The sequence below is a fragment of the Palaemon carinicauda genome, chromosome 18 (assembly GCF_036898095.1).
Source record: "Palaemon carinicauda isolate YSFRI2023 chromosome 18, ASM3689809v2, whole genome shotgun sequence".
Lineage (NCBI taxonomy): Eukaryota > Metazoa > Arthropoda > Malacostraca > Decapoda > Palaemonidae > Palaemon > Palaemon carinicauda.
The window spans coordinates 54,113,490-54,125,698 of NC_090742.1; positions in this window are offsets into that span (position 1 = coordinate 54,113,490).

Consider the following 12,209-nt stretch of genomic DNA (forward strand, 5'->3'; position numbering starts at 1 on the left):
TTTGTTAGAGATGGAGGACGTAAAGAAGAAACCGGTCTTTGTGTAAATAATGAAAATGGTGCTAAATGTGTCATTATGTTCTGTAAAATATAACCATATTCATAGTGTACCTCTGCTATTACATTGTATAATAATACTGTACTAACAATGATGATAATCAGTGTTTGTTCCGTAACCGAAATACAAACCACGCTATTTACAAAGGGTTATTACTTTTAGCGTAGCTGAAATGGCGAGCCATTAGAATTTAACGAGGGTGTATTACCCCCGCGCTAGTTAGCGGGGGGGTAGGGGAGTGGTAGCTAGCTACCCCTCCTCCCCCTCACACACAGGTGAATACTCACTTTCACTTTTGGCTCGGACTGTGACAGACGTCTCTGTCTTGGTCCTCGCTTGGCAGCCATTGTCTGTTTTGTCTTTACTTATTCGCTTACTTTTCTTTTACTCAATATATATGTAAACATGTTTTCATGTTTGTATATATATTTGAGTATAGAAATAAGTAAGTTTCCTTTTCAGATGTGTGTGTGTAGTGTACGATATCTACGTGGAGGCCTCGGCAGTTAGGCCACCACGGCCTAATTTTATGGGTTGCGATCGAGTTTGACTTCGGTCTTTCTCTCTCTCTCTCTCTTGAGGTCGTTCACCCTTTTACTATGTTTTACTACGCCCTTGTAGCTTCCTTCCCGTGTGGGTGGGGTTGCTACGCCGTACTTTTTGTCTCAATTAGTTTATGAATCTAATTGTAGTTGTTTTTTTCAGCTTGTAGAACGATTCCTTTCGGGGTTTTCGTTTTTTCTTTAGTGTTCATTCATTTTTAAATTACATAATTACATAGTTACATAATTATAATTGTTATAATTCTGTTTTGGTTACAGCTCTCCTTCCGCGAGTGTAAGTGGTTGTGAGGGCACGTGCCTGTTGTGTAATTCTTGTTCCTTTTCCTCGGGATTCCTCTTCGGAGCCTTCCCGGGGGAATGAATGTGTACTAATATTATTTGTTTTATTTTTTTACAGTTACCGATCTAGTTCGTTTCTGTAATATAGCAACGGTGTGAGCTGTCTGGTTGAGTCCTGGGGATTCGGCTGTTGCTGCCTCCCCCCTTGTATTGTCGTCAGGGGCGTGTCTCCTTCTACTGGTAGTACTCCCGTGTCGACGGACAGCTCTCCAGTTCATTTTAGAACAGTCAGGAGGCTTGCCTCCTTGGGCGGATAACTTTCCTTCCGAGGGAAGTTTTTTCCTGTCCAGGCTTGAGCTTTTCCTCTTTTGGGGGGTTCTTCTCTTGCCTTTTTTTCGTGCGACTATGCTCTTGGTGCTGAGCGGTCGCACCTGCAGTTTCGCTCAAGGGGCTGGGCAACTGCAGGAGCTCCTCTTCGGAGGATTGCCCCTTTTAGGTCACTGGCTGACCAGTCTCTTCCACGAAGTGTTTCTCTTTCGTTCACGAGAGAGTACACTCATAGAGACTCCTCTTCGGAGGTTTCTTCTGTTGCTGTTGCTGTTGGCCTCCCTCGCCGTAAGGCCCTCCGTCCGCCTCGTCGTAAGGGCCTCTCATCTCCCTATAAGGGTGCTTGAGGCGCCTTTTTGAATCTCCGTTTGCAGCCTACAACTTCTTTTTCTCGATCTTCCGTCTTGGTGCAGATGGACAGCAGTCTAATCTCGTCTTCCGACGGGCAACGGTCTTCCCGACGGACAACGGTCTTCCCGACGGACAGCGGTCTTCCGACGGACATCAGTCTCCCGGCGGACAACGATCCCTTCGGGGCAAAGGGTTGCCCCCACGGGGGTTCTTCCCTTGCGTGTCAGGGTTTCCCTGCGCGCCCTTCTGTTCGTCAGCGCTCTCCTGTTCGTCAGCGCTTTCAAGATGATCTTCCCTGCGGTTCCTGTTACGTGCCCTGTGCGCCCACGTTCGCCCTCGCGATCTAGAACTTCGGTTCAGGTCGGGGTCAAGGACTCTTCTTTACGCAGGCTTCCACGCGTAGCCTTCTGCTCGTCAGCGATCATCAGCTCGTCAGCGATCATCAGCTCGCCAGCGATCGTCAGCTCGTCAGCGATCATCAGCTCGCCAGCGATCTCCGGATCGCCCACGTGTGTTACAGCTGGCACGCCAACGTTCTCCAACACTTCTGAAGGAACATGGTTCGCCAGCTACTAGCTCAACTGCGGATGCTGATCGCCATCGCGCGACCCTCAACTGCAGATGCTGATCGCCATCGCGCGACCCTCAACTGCGGATGCTGATCGCCATCGCGCGACCCTCAACTGCGGATGCTGATCGCCATCGCGCGACCCTCAACTGCAGATGCTGATCGCCATCGCGCGACCCTCAACTGCGGATGCTGATCGCCATCGCGTGACCCTCAACTGCGGATGCTGATCGCCATCGCGCGACCCTCAACTGCGGATGCTGATCGCCATCGCGCGACCCTCAACTGCGCGCCATCGCACAACCCTGAACGATTGCCCGCTTACGCATGCTGCTCCTCATCGCACCACCCTGAACGATCGCCCTCCTGCAGATGCTGATCACCATCGCACCCTTTCACGCGATCATTCACCTGCGCATGCTGCTCGCCATCGCACAACCCTGAACGATTGCCCGCTTACGCATGCTGCTCCTCATCGCACAACCCTGAACGATCGCCCTCTTGCGGATGCTGATCACCATCGCACCCTTTCACGCGATCATTCACCTGCGCATGCTGCTTGCCATCGCACAACCCTGAACGATTGCCCGCTTACGCATGCTGCTCCTCATCGCACCACCCTGAACGATCGCCCTCCTGCAGATGCTGATCACCATCGCACCCTTTCACGCGATCATTCACCTGCGCATGCTGCTCGCCATCGCACAACCCTGAACGATTGCCCGCTTACGCATGCTGCTCCTCATCGCACAACCCTGAACGATCGCCCTCTTGCGGATGCTGATCACCATCGCACCCTTTCACGCGATCATTCACCTGCGCATGCTGCTTGCCATCGCACAACCCTGAACGATTGCCCGCTTACGCATGCTGCTCCTCATTTCACAACCCTGAACGCTCGCCCTCTTGCGGATGCTGATCACCATCGCACCCTATCACGCGATCATTCACCTACACATACTGCTCGCCATCGCTTACCGCCAGCGATCTTCTTCACCTACGCGGCAGCACGATCCCTCGCCGTCACGCCCATTCGCCCGCGCGATCGCGCGCCCGCGCGATCGCTCGCCTGCGCGCCCGCGCGATCGCTCGCCTGCGCGCCCGCGCGATCGCTCGCCTGCGCGCCCGCGCGATCGCTCGCCTGCGCGCCCGCGCGATCGCTCGCCTGCGCGCCCGCGCGATCGCTCGCCTGCGCGCCCTCGCGACCGCTCGCCTGCGCGCCCGCGCGACCACTCGCCTGTGCGCCCGCGCGACCATTCGCCTTTGCGCGACCGTTCGCCCTCGCGCGACCATAGTTCGCGGCGAATTCCACAGCCGGTGGTAGCAGCAGGGACGCCTGCTCCTAGGCGGCACTCGGGATCACCTCCATCCAAGCACAGGTTGGTAGTGCAGGACGAAGACAGGTCAGTACAGCATTCTTCCCACCTTCTTTTCAGGCAGGAACCGTCGTGTCCTCTCCAAAGGATCGCCCGATCCCTTTCACCTTAGCGAGGATTTCGGACTCTGTGTCCTTGGAGCAGCAGACATGGTTTGATCCGCTGGCACGGGCGTTAATGAGGGTTATGAAACCAGCACTCACCGGCCAGGGTAACAAACCAGCGGCTGTCTCTCCTACGCTGAAGAGAAAGAGAGGAGTGGACTTCGTGGTGACTTCCCCCAGGGCGAAGTTGGTTCCCAAGAGGTCGGTCTCGAGGGTCCCCACTCCTGCACGAGTACTCTCTCCTTCTCCCGCCCTGGAAGGATTTTTGGCGGGGGGGCTTTCCGTTGAAGATTTCTCCATCGGACAAGGGGTGACTGCTTACCTCTTCCTCTGGGAGCTTACCAGGTTCTTCCCCTCCTCGGTTACGGCCCGAGGTTTGGTTCAAGGAAGCTACAGGAAGATCAAGGGTACTTTCCTCCTCTCGAGCTCAGGCACCTTGGCCTTTCGTCGTTAAGTATCTACTTGCGGACAAGCTCGATGTTGTACCATCTGGACGCACTGACTGAAGGCTTCCTTCGGGTGTCTCATCTGTGGAGGTCAACGACCTCAGACACCCTTCCATCCTTGAGAAGAGTTTTGTCTTTGCCCAAGGACAGAGACTTAAACATCTGCTGTGCGGAGTAAATCGACTTCCGGTTTCACTCCTCCAAGGCGCTTTCTTCCAGACTCTGCAGGGCTCCAGCTCCCTTTTCTTTCAACCACGTCGGCCTAAGTTATCGGCTACGACAACTGGGACAAGGTGTCCAATTGCAGTTTCCTCCTGTCAGGAACAGATGGCACGGGAGACTCCCCCCGGGGGGGGGCATAGTCCTAAAAGGAGTTCACGAACTCTAGGATTGCAGGTTTTTTTCGCTGGGAGGATGCTTAAGGTTACTCATCCGAATGACAGCTTCCCGATGCCCATTCCCGCACAATCTCTGTGAGTAGCCAAGGATATCGCGCCTGCCGTCTCTGTCAGCGAATTCAGTGTCTCTGACCTCTATGCCATAGCATCAGCAGAGTTGCCCGGTTGGGCAGAATGATCCATACCTTAGGCGAAGGTCTTCCTTAGGATCATCGACGGCTTCACCCCCGGCCCCCTCAGTCGATCCTTTCTTGTAAGGAAGGATCTGAGAGGGGATGTCCATAGTCGACCTCTCAGCCCTGATCAAGTTTGTCGAACAAACTTCGGCCAGCGTAGACCAGCAGAATCGATCAGACTGGTAACGAGGCGACAGGACTCCTTTAACCCTGGATCGGAAGGACGGGTACTTTCAGTTTCCATTCCATCCATCTTCCAGGGTGCTCGTCGAATTCAGCCTAAACTGCAAGTATTCCTGCTTATGATGCAGTGTGGCTATCCCGCCGTGGCATAGCAGGTGTGTTTCCCCAGAGAACTCTCCCTGCCTTCCTTTTGGCCGCTCAGGTGCAGACTTCCGCCTCCTCTGCTGTTTGGAGGGCTGGTCAACTCCGGTAGGCTCGGGTTTCGACCTTCTTCAGCGCCGGGAAAAGCTTCCGAATGCTGACCATGAGTGTGGGCTCATGGTATTTTGCTTGGAGCCTTCTCTTCCTCTGCCTCAACATCTGGAGTATCTGGCCATGATATTGAGTCAACCGCCTTACCACGTTGGAAACCCCGCTTCTCGTCCGTCCAGCGAGGTTAAGCAACGTCGGTACTTGGATGGGTGACCACCTGGGGACGCCAGATTCTGTTACCACATCCTCCGAGCCTTCCTTTCGGTTGACTGTGGCAAGACTGAGGAGAGTCGCAGTACCTGTTCTCAGTCAAGCAGAGTTTTCAGCCCTACCTTGGAACGTTTCCTAGTTCTTCTTTCCTCATTGACCCGTTTATAGTCCGAACGGTCGCCTCAGGATAAGTTCCATGTGGGGCGATCCAAGTTCCGGTGGCTTCAGGCAATGTTTAACCGGACTCCCTGGCCCTATGGGACCAGCGGAACTATTAAACCTGCAATGGGTGTTGACCTATGGAGCCTCTTGATGGTAGTGGATATTCTCGTCCTTTCCCCACATTCTTGATGCGGTTCTCGGACTCGTCAAAGGAAAGGGGGGGGGGGGCATGTTCCGGTCCAGGCCTATGGTCAAGACCTGAAGGATACCTCTCCATCATTCAGGCAGGCTTAAGGGCCTTAGTCTGGCCCCTCTTCAGATCCTACCGCTCCTGCCAAGTCGCCCCGTTGCGTGTCGACTTCATGCTAACCAGCAGGGGACGCATTTTCACACCTTCACATCTTGCAGTAGAGATACCGGGATGATTGAGATTCTCTCAATTCCACCATCGGCTCTCTCATTCCAGGCAGGGGAATGTTTCTCTCAGACTATCCGAGCAGAGCCTCATAGAGAGAGTGTACCTAAGGGTCTTTGACCTTGGGTAACCAGCAAGTGCTGGTCTGGGGGACCTGATCGCGACAGCTTGGAACCTCAAGCTTCCGCTAGTTTTCCCCCCAGTCTCAGACCCCGAGACTCTGGCAAGATGCATTCCGGTGATGGTGGGACAACTTCGACGCCTGCGTCTTCCCTCCTTTTTGTCTGCGGACAATGGGTCTCAACAAAACCAGGTTGTCTGTCAACCTTTCAATGGGAGAGCTCCACTGGGACTATGCGCAGAACGGTTTCTGGACCCTCTGCTTCCCCTGACGGAACTCCCGGGAGAGCTTCTCCCACGGCGCAGACTACTCAAGCAACCACACTGCGACATCTCTCCCGAACCGGGGCGTCGCTTCGGCTTCATGCCTGGAGACACTACGCTTCCTCCTCTAGAAGAGACAACCCGCTACAGTCGCGGTACGGAGGTCGCGTCATCTGCGATAGTCATCCACAGGGGTCTCCCAGGCAAAGTGAAGAGTCTAAGATGGTTGGTGCCGTGGGAGATATACCTCTTCCCGTGAGGCCTCTTCTCCAGCAATAACGGTCTTATTGCCTTTCGGCGGGAGGAAACTCCTTTCCGCTCTTGGCAATGAAGCCTGTCGCTCAGCCTTTCCCTGACCTTCAGGCTTAAAGGAATAACTTTTTCCTGCCCGCTGGATCTATCCTCGCTCATGCGAAGCTACGATCGTCCCTGCCCTAGTCGGAGGAAGACCTCCAACTTGGAGCATGGCTCGGACTTTTAGTCCTTTAAGAGATCTTCTCAAGACCCTTTTACGACAGGCCTCGGATTGTATTCCGCCTTGGGTCTTCTGCTCACTCTGGCCACGGCCAGTGTGTAAGCAATCTTCTTGGTCTCTTACTACTCCCCCCCTTTCTAAGGAAGAGGAGAAGGCAACATTCAGGCTCGCTCCTGAGTTGTTGGCTAGACTCAGAATCTGAGGGTCCCGACCCTTCGGTCCGATTCATTCAAGATTTTGAGTCTCCATTCTGTGTCTGATGTCCCAAGACCTTCTCTTTCTTGCCAGTACAGGAATCGAGAGGTTAGCGCTGGGAACAGCTGCAGTTTGGCCTCAGTTGCAGCCGATTTGGGAACACAAGGAGGACATGGGGGGAGAGTCACCAGTATACCTCTTCAGCCCGGACTCAAGGACATTCATCTCGACCTGTCTTCAGACCCTCCCCCGTCACGTCGCCCTACAGCACGATGTTGGATACATCGCAACGTCCCTCGCCTTCGAGTAATACTACTCTGTGACGCAGGTGCTACAAGCTGGAGTCTGGAAGCGTCTGATGACCTTCGCAGCCCGCTTCCTGCAGGGCGTGACCCACAGGAGTCTCGATACGTTTTCTATCGCTCTGTGGTGGCTACACAACAGCTGGTCTAACCTCAGGCTCCTTTTTGGACAGGTAGCAGAAGGTTGAGGGCATTGTTATCAGGTTTTAGTCTGCATGAACGAAAGAAGTATGTCTGGCCCTTACTTCTTTCTTCATCATCCCCTCTACGGGGAAGCAGCATCCTGGTCTCTGCATAGCTGACCTCGAACCTCTGCAGGTAAACCATGCTTCCTTGTGTTCCGAGTATTGAGTCAATACTGTCGCGTCCCCCATACCCTGACGAGGTGGTATTGGGAACGTCCTAACCCAGAGTTCCTTCTGGAACTCCAGGTCAACTGCCTAGGACGGGTCACACTTCTTCCTTCACACACAAGCTTACGTAGGCCACATGGTTCCTTGCGGTGCAAGGAACTTGTGAGGTGCAGGGACTCCTTTTCTCGAGTGCGACTCACTCGGATTCTGAGTCCCCGGGTAAAGCCAAAGCCAGTATGGCTGGGGACTTTCCACCCTTCCTAAGGGATAAGTCACCCTTTGTAAATAGCGTGGTTTGTATTTCGGTTACGGAACAAATGACAAATTCGAAGATAATTTGTATTTTTCCTAACCATACAAACCTTAGCTATTTACACATATTTGCCCGCCAGCCCTGTCCCCCAAGACAAGTCCTACCTCTAAGTGAAAGTGAGTATTCACCTGTGTGTGAGGGGGAGGAGGGGTAGCTAGCTACCACTCCCCTACCCCCCCGCTAACTAGCGCGGGGGTAATACACCCTCGTTAAATTCTAATGGCTCGCCATTTCAGCTACGCTAAAAGTAATAACCCTTTGTAAATAGCTAAGGTTTGTATGGTTAGGAAAAATACAAATTATCTTCGAATTTGTCATTTTATTATTAATATTGATAAAGGGATTTTGACGTAGGAAAAATCTATTTTTGGGTGAGATAGCCATGTCGTCCTGATGGACGTTCCTTCTAGCAACTTCTTCAGTATAATATTTCTGCGATTGATATTACAAGAGAATTACCGTCCGGTATCACAGGGTTCCAACCCCCGGAAACGACTATCCGAAGATACCGTGTATAATCAGGGACATATCCTAAGATAACTATAGATATCTGCACCCCAAACAGGCCCTTACCCAGTCTAATCCACTAAGGGGAAGGATAAGTAAGGAACTGTTACACATCCTATGACCTTCCAGTGCCCCTATACGTTCCTGTTTTTTATGCCACGTCGCACCTGAGCTACTGTGAAATAGAAGCCTCCAACGAGCAAAGGGGTGGGGAAAAGTAGGACGTAACGGGTGGGCCATCAGGATGACATGGCTATCTCACCCAAAAATAGATTTTTCCTACGTCAAAATCCCTTTTTTAGGCTCGAGCCATGTCGTCCTGATGGAAGTGTACCAGAGAATTATTTATACTCGGTGTGAGGCTTCTCCATGAAGAAAACCTGCCAAAAATGGGGGCTCACCACTTATATGATGAAGTATAATCATATATTTCTACCTTAAAAAGAATTCAAAATGAACTTGATTTAGTAAATATGGTAGTGTTCTAAGGGGAAGGATCTGTTACCCTCTATCCACCATCCCTTTGGTGAAGAACACTCCCTGTAACAGTTGTGAAGAACACATATTACCAATATCATGAGCGTAGTGAGTAATCATTGAAGAACAAATACTCATCTTTAAATAGATTCTTAATGTGCAGTGTTGGTAGAAATTCACTATAGTATGCTAAGTTTAATTCTACTAGGAATTAAGTCTAGCAATAAAAGCATCCAACAGTATATCATTTTCATTAGACCAGCTATTTGAGAAAATTTTAATACAGTATATATGAACAGCATTGTGATCTACCAGTGTACCCCAAAATATATTCCTGATAAAATTCTTTACCAAAGTAATCATGAGGGGAGACAAGATGATATATCCCCGAACTCCTTAAGAAGAAGATTTTAAGATAAAGAATATTGCCGTGTATGACTAAATGCAAAATATAGTGTCAAACTCAACCAAAGAAACACTTATATTAAACTCAGTTCTAAAATAGGAATAGTAGGCTTACGTAAGTACACCTATAAAATTCAGAGAAACTAAATTGAATCCTGAATTTTAAAATTTTTGAAATTGTTTAATGTAGATCATGAAGCAAAAACCGAGTTTACTTATTAAAGAAAATAAGCTGGAAAAATATCCAAGGACGCACTTGAGGGCTATGTCTTTGCAGCAGTTTTACAACATACCTGCTACCACCACAAAATGACGAACTTCATCCAATTGCTTCATATAATGCTTGAAGAACACCCTGGTGGACTTCCAACCAGTATAAGCTTGTAAACCGTCGAATGTCATATACTGAAAGGAGTTCAGAGAAGATTCCACTTCCCTAGGGTCATGACTCAACGGCATGCTAGCGGGGTCTGCTCTTCAAAGGAAATAAGCCAATATTCCTCTCAGTTGTGTCAAAGACAACTCTGATCCGACCGTCTCACCTCTAAATAAATGACCCGTTTTAACATTCTTTGTCCTGTCCAGATATGTCTTTAAACACTGTACCTGACACAGGGTGAGATCACCTTCGAGAGGAACTATTTTTCATGGTCCCAATGTTTAGATGGAGCTCATTCTTAGCCACAAAGGTAGGATCATGGAATGAATTAACTTCACCATTGTCTGTAAATTATATCAGACCCTCATCTTAGAGAGCCACAATTTCATTAATCAGAGCACCAGAAGCCATAGCAATTAGGAAAATCGCTATTTGAGGTAAAACTCGGAAAAACACTGTTTGATTGGCAATTTCCGAAGCTAGTTGTAAAACTCTATCCAATAACCAGGAGACCAGCCTCGGTGGAACTGCTGGTCTCAACCTGGCGAAAGCTTTCGGAATTGTGGCAAAGAGGATAGAGCTAAAATCTATGTCAAAAGCACATAAAATGGGCTCAGCTAGGGCCAACTTGTATGACGCAATCGTGGAGGATGCTAAACCTTTCGCATGTAAGTCGACCAGAAAGCCTAAACAAAAATCCATTGATTTAGAAGATGGATTTTCATCTTTCACATATCGAACCCATTTCTTCCACGAAGTTTCATACTGATTCAAAGTAGTGGAAGTTTTATAATTTTTCGCAAATGCCAATTTGTTCCGTTGAATTTTGAATCTTTTTTTTTTTTTCCCAGGGCTAATGCGAAAAAATCATGAGACGAAGGGCATTCAGTTATTAGGATGAAGCGAAGACAGTCTTCCTCTGTACTTCTTGAGACAGGCTCGGGCTGGGTAGAGTTACCAACCTGGAATTCATCTCTGTCACCAAAAGATACCAGTTGCTCTTCGGCCAAAGAGGAGCTACCAGGGCTGCTGTCCACCTGAACGATCAGAACTCGCCTAACACCTTCAAGAGAAGATTGAAGGGTGGAAATACATAAATCTTCCCCCAATGATTCCTATTCATGATTGACACATCCATGCCTATCGCCTCTAGATCTACATATGGAGCCACATAGATGGGAAGCGTCTTGTTGAGGCTCATTGCAAACAGGTCCACTTGAAGACCTGGGACAAAGTCCTGCATGAAAGGGAATGATTTTATCTAGAGACCATTCTGTCTCTAGTGGATGTGTTCGAGATAGAGAGTCTGCCATCCCATTCCGGATTCCATGAAGGTGAGAGGCAGACAGAAACCACCTATTCCTCTGGGCCAATGAAAAAATGGCGATCATTACATGGTTTATTTGGGGAGATCTTGACCCTTGCCTGTTGATGCAATGAACTACTACTCTGCTGTCTAATACGACACGGATGTGAATGTTGTTCTGTAATTGTAGCCTTTGCAGGGATAAGAAAGCTGTATTATTATTATTGTTATTATTATTATTATTGTTGTTGTTGTTAAAAGAATTATTATTGTTATTATTATTATCATTATTATTATTATTATTACTGTACAGTATTATTATCATTATTTATTATTATTACGGTATTTACTTAATCTACGTACGTTCGGTATGCGCGGGGCATCTTCTATGAGTAGGTAACCTACGCATCATAGTACTGTAAGACGGGTTGTGATTGGTTCAAGCGCTGATAGATGACGAATCAGAACTCAAGTTTTGTTATCTAGCCTGTGATTGGTGTTTTGCCCGCATCTCCTACCCGCAGCATCTAAGTTCTCGCGGGGCTGGATCGTCCACTCTCTGTTACCGCGTATCGCTGAGTAGACGTTCTCAAGTGTGTGAATCTGTGCTGTGTGCGACTTTTTTAAGTTGAACTTTTTGTTACAGTACTGTAAATCCTACTGTAATGGCTCCCAAGCGTTCTGCTTCTCTTAAGGCTGGTAGTGAGCCTAAACGCCACCGAAGGATGATGACGATAGCTGAGAAGGTTACGCTTCTCGACATGTTAAAAGATGGTAGAAGTTACGCGGCCGCCGGCCGCCATTTTGGCATCAACGAATCTACTGTTCGCTATATCAAGAAGGACGAGGCGAACATTAGAAAGACGGCTGCAATCACCTTTAGCAGATCAGCGAAGCGAGTCGTTACAACGCGTAATAAAACGATCGTACGCATGGAAGGTGCTTTACCTGTGTGGATTGCCGACTGCCGGAAGAAGAACATAGCGTTGGATACGAACACCATCCAAACAAAGGCTTTGAGCTTATATGAGAATTTTGCTGCAAAGGAACCTAAAGACGACGACGGCAACCATGCTGAAGATGATGATGATGCAGATGATCCTCAACCAGGGACATCCACTGATTCCCAGCCTCAGAAACGTTTTTCCGCCAGCAAAGGATGGTTCGCGAAGTTTCAGAAACGCTTCGCCCTGAAAAGCGTTTCCCTGCATGGGGAGTCTGCTTCCGCTGACACTGCCGCTGCTGA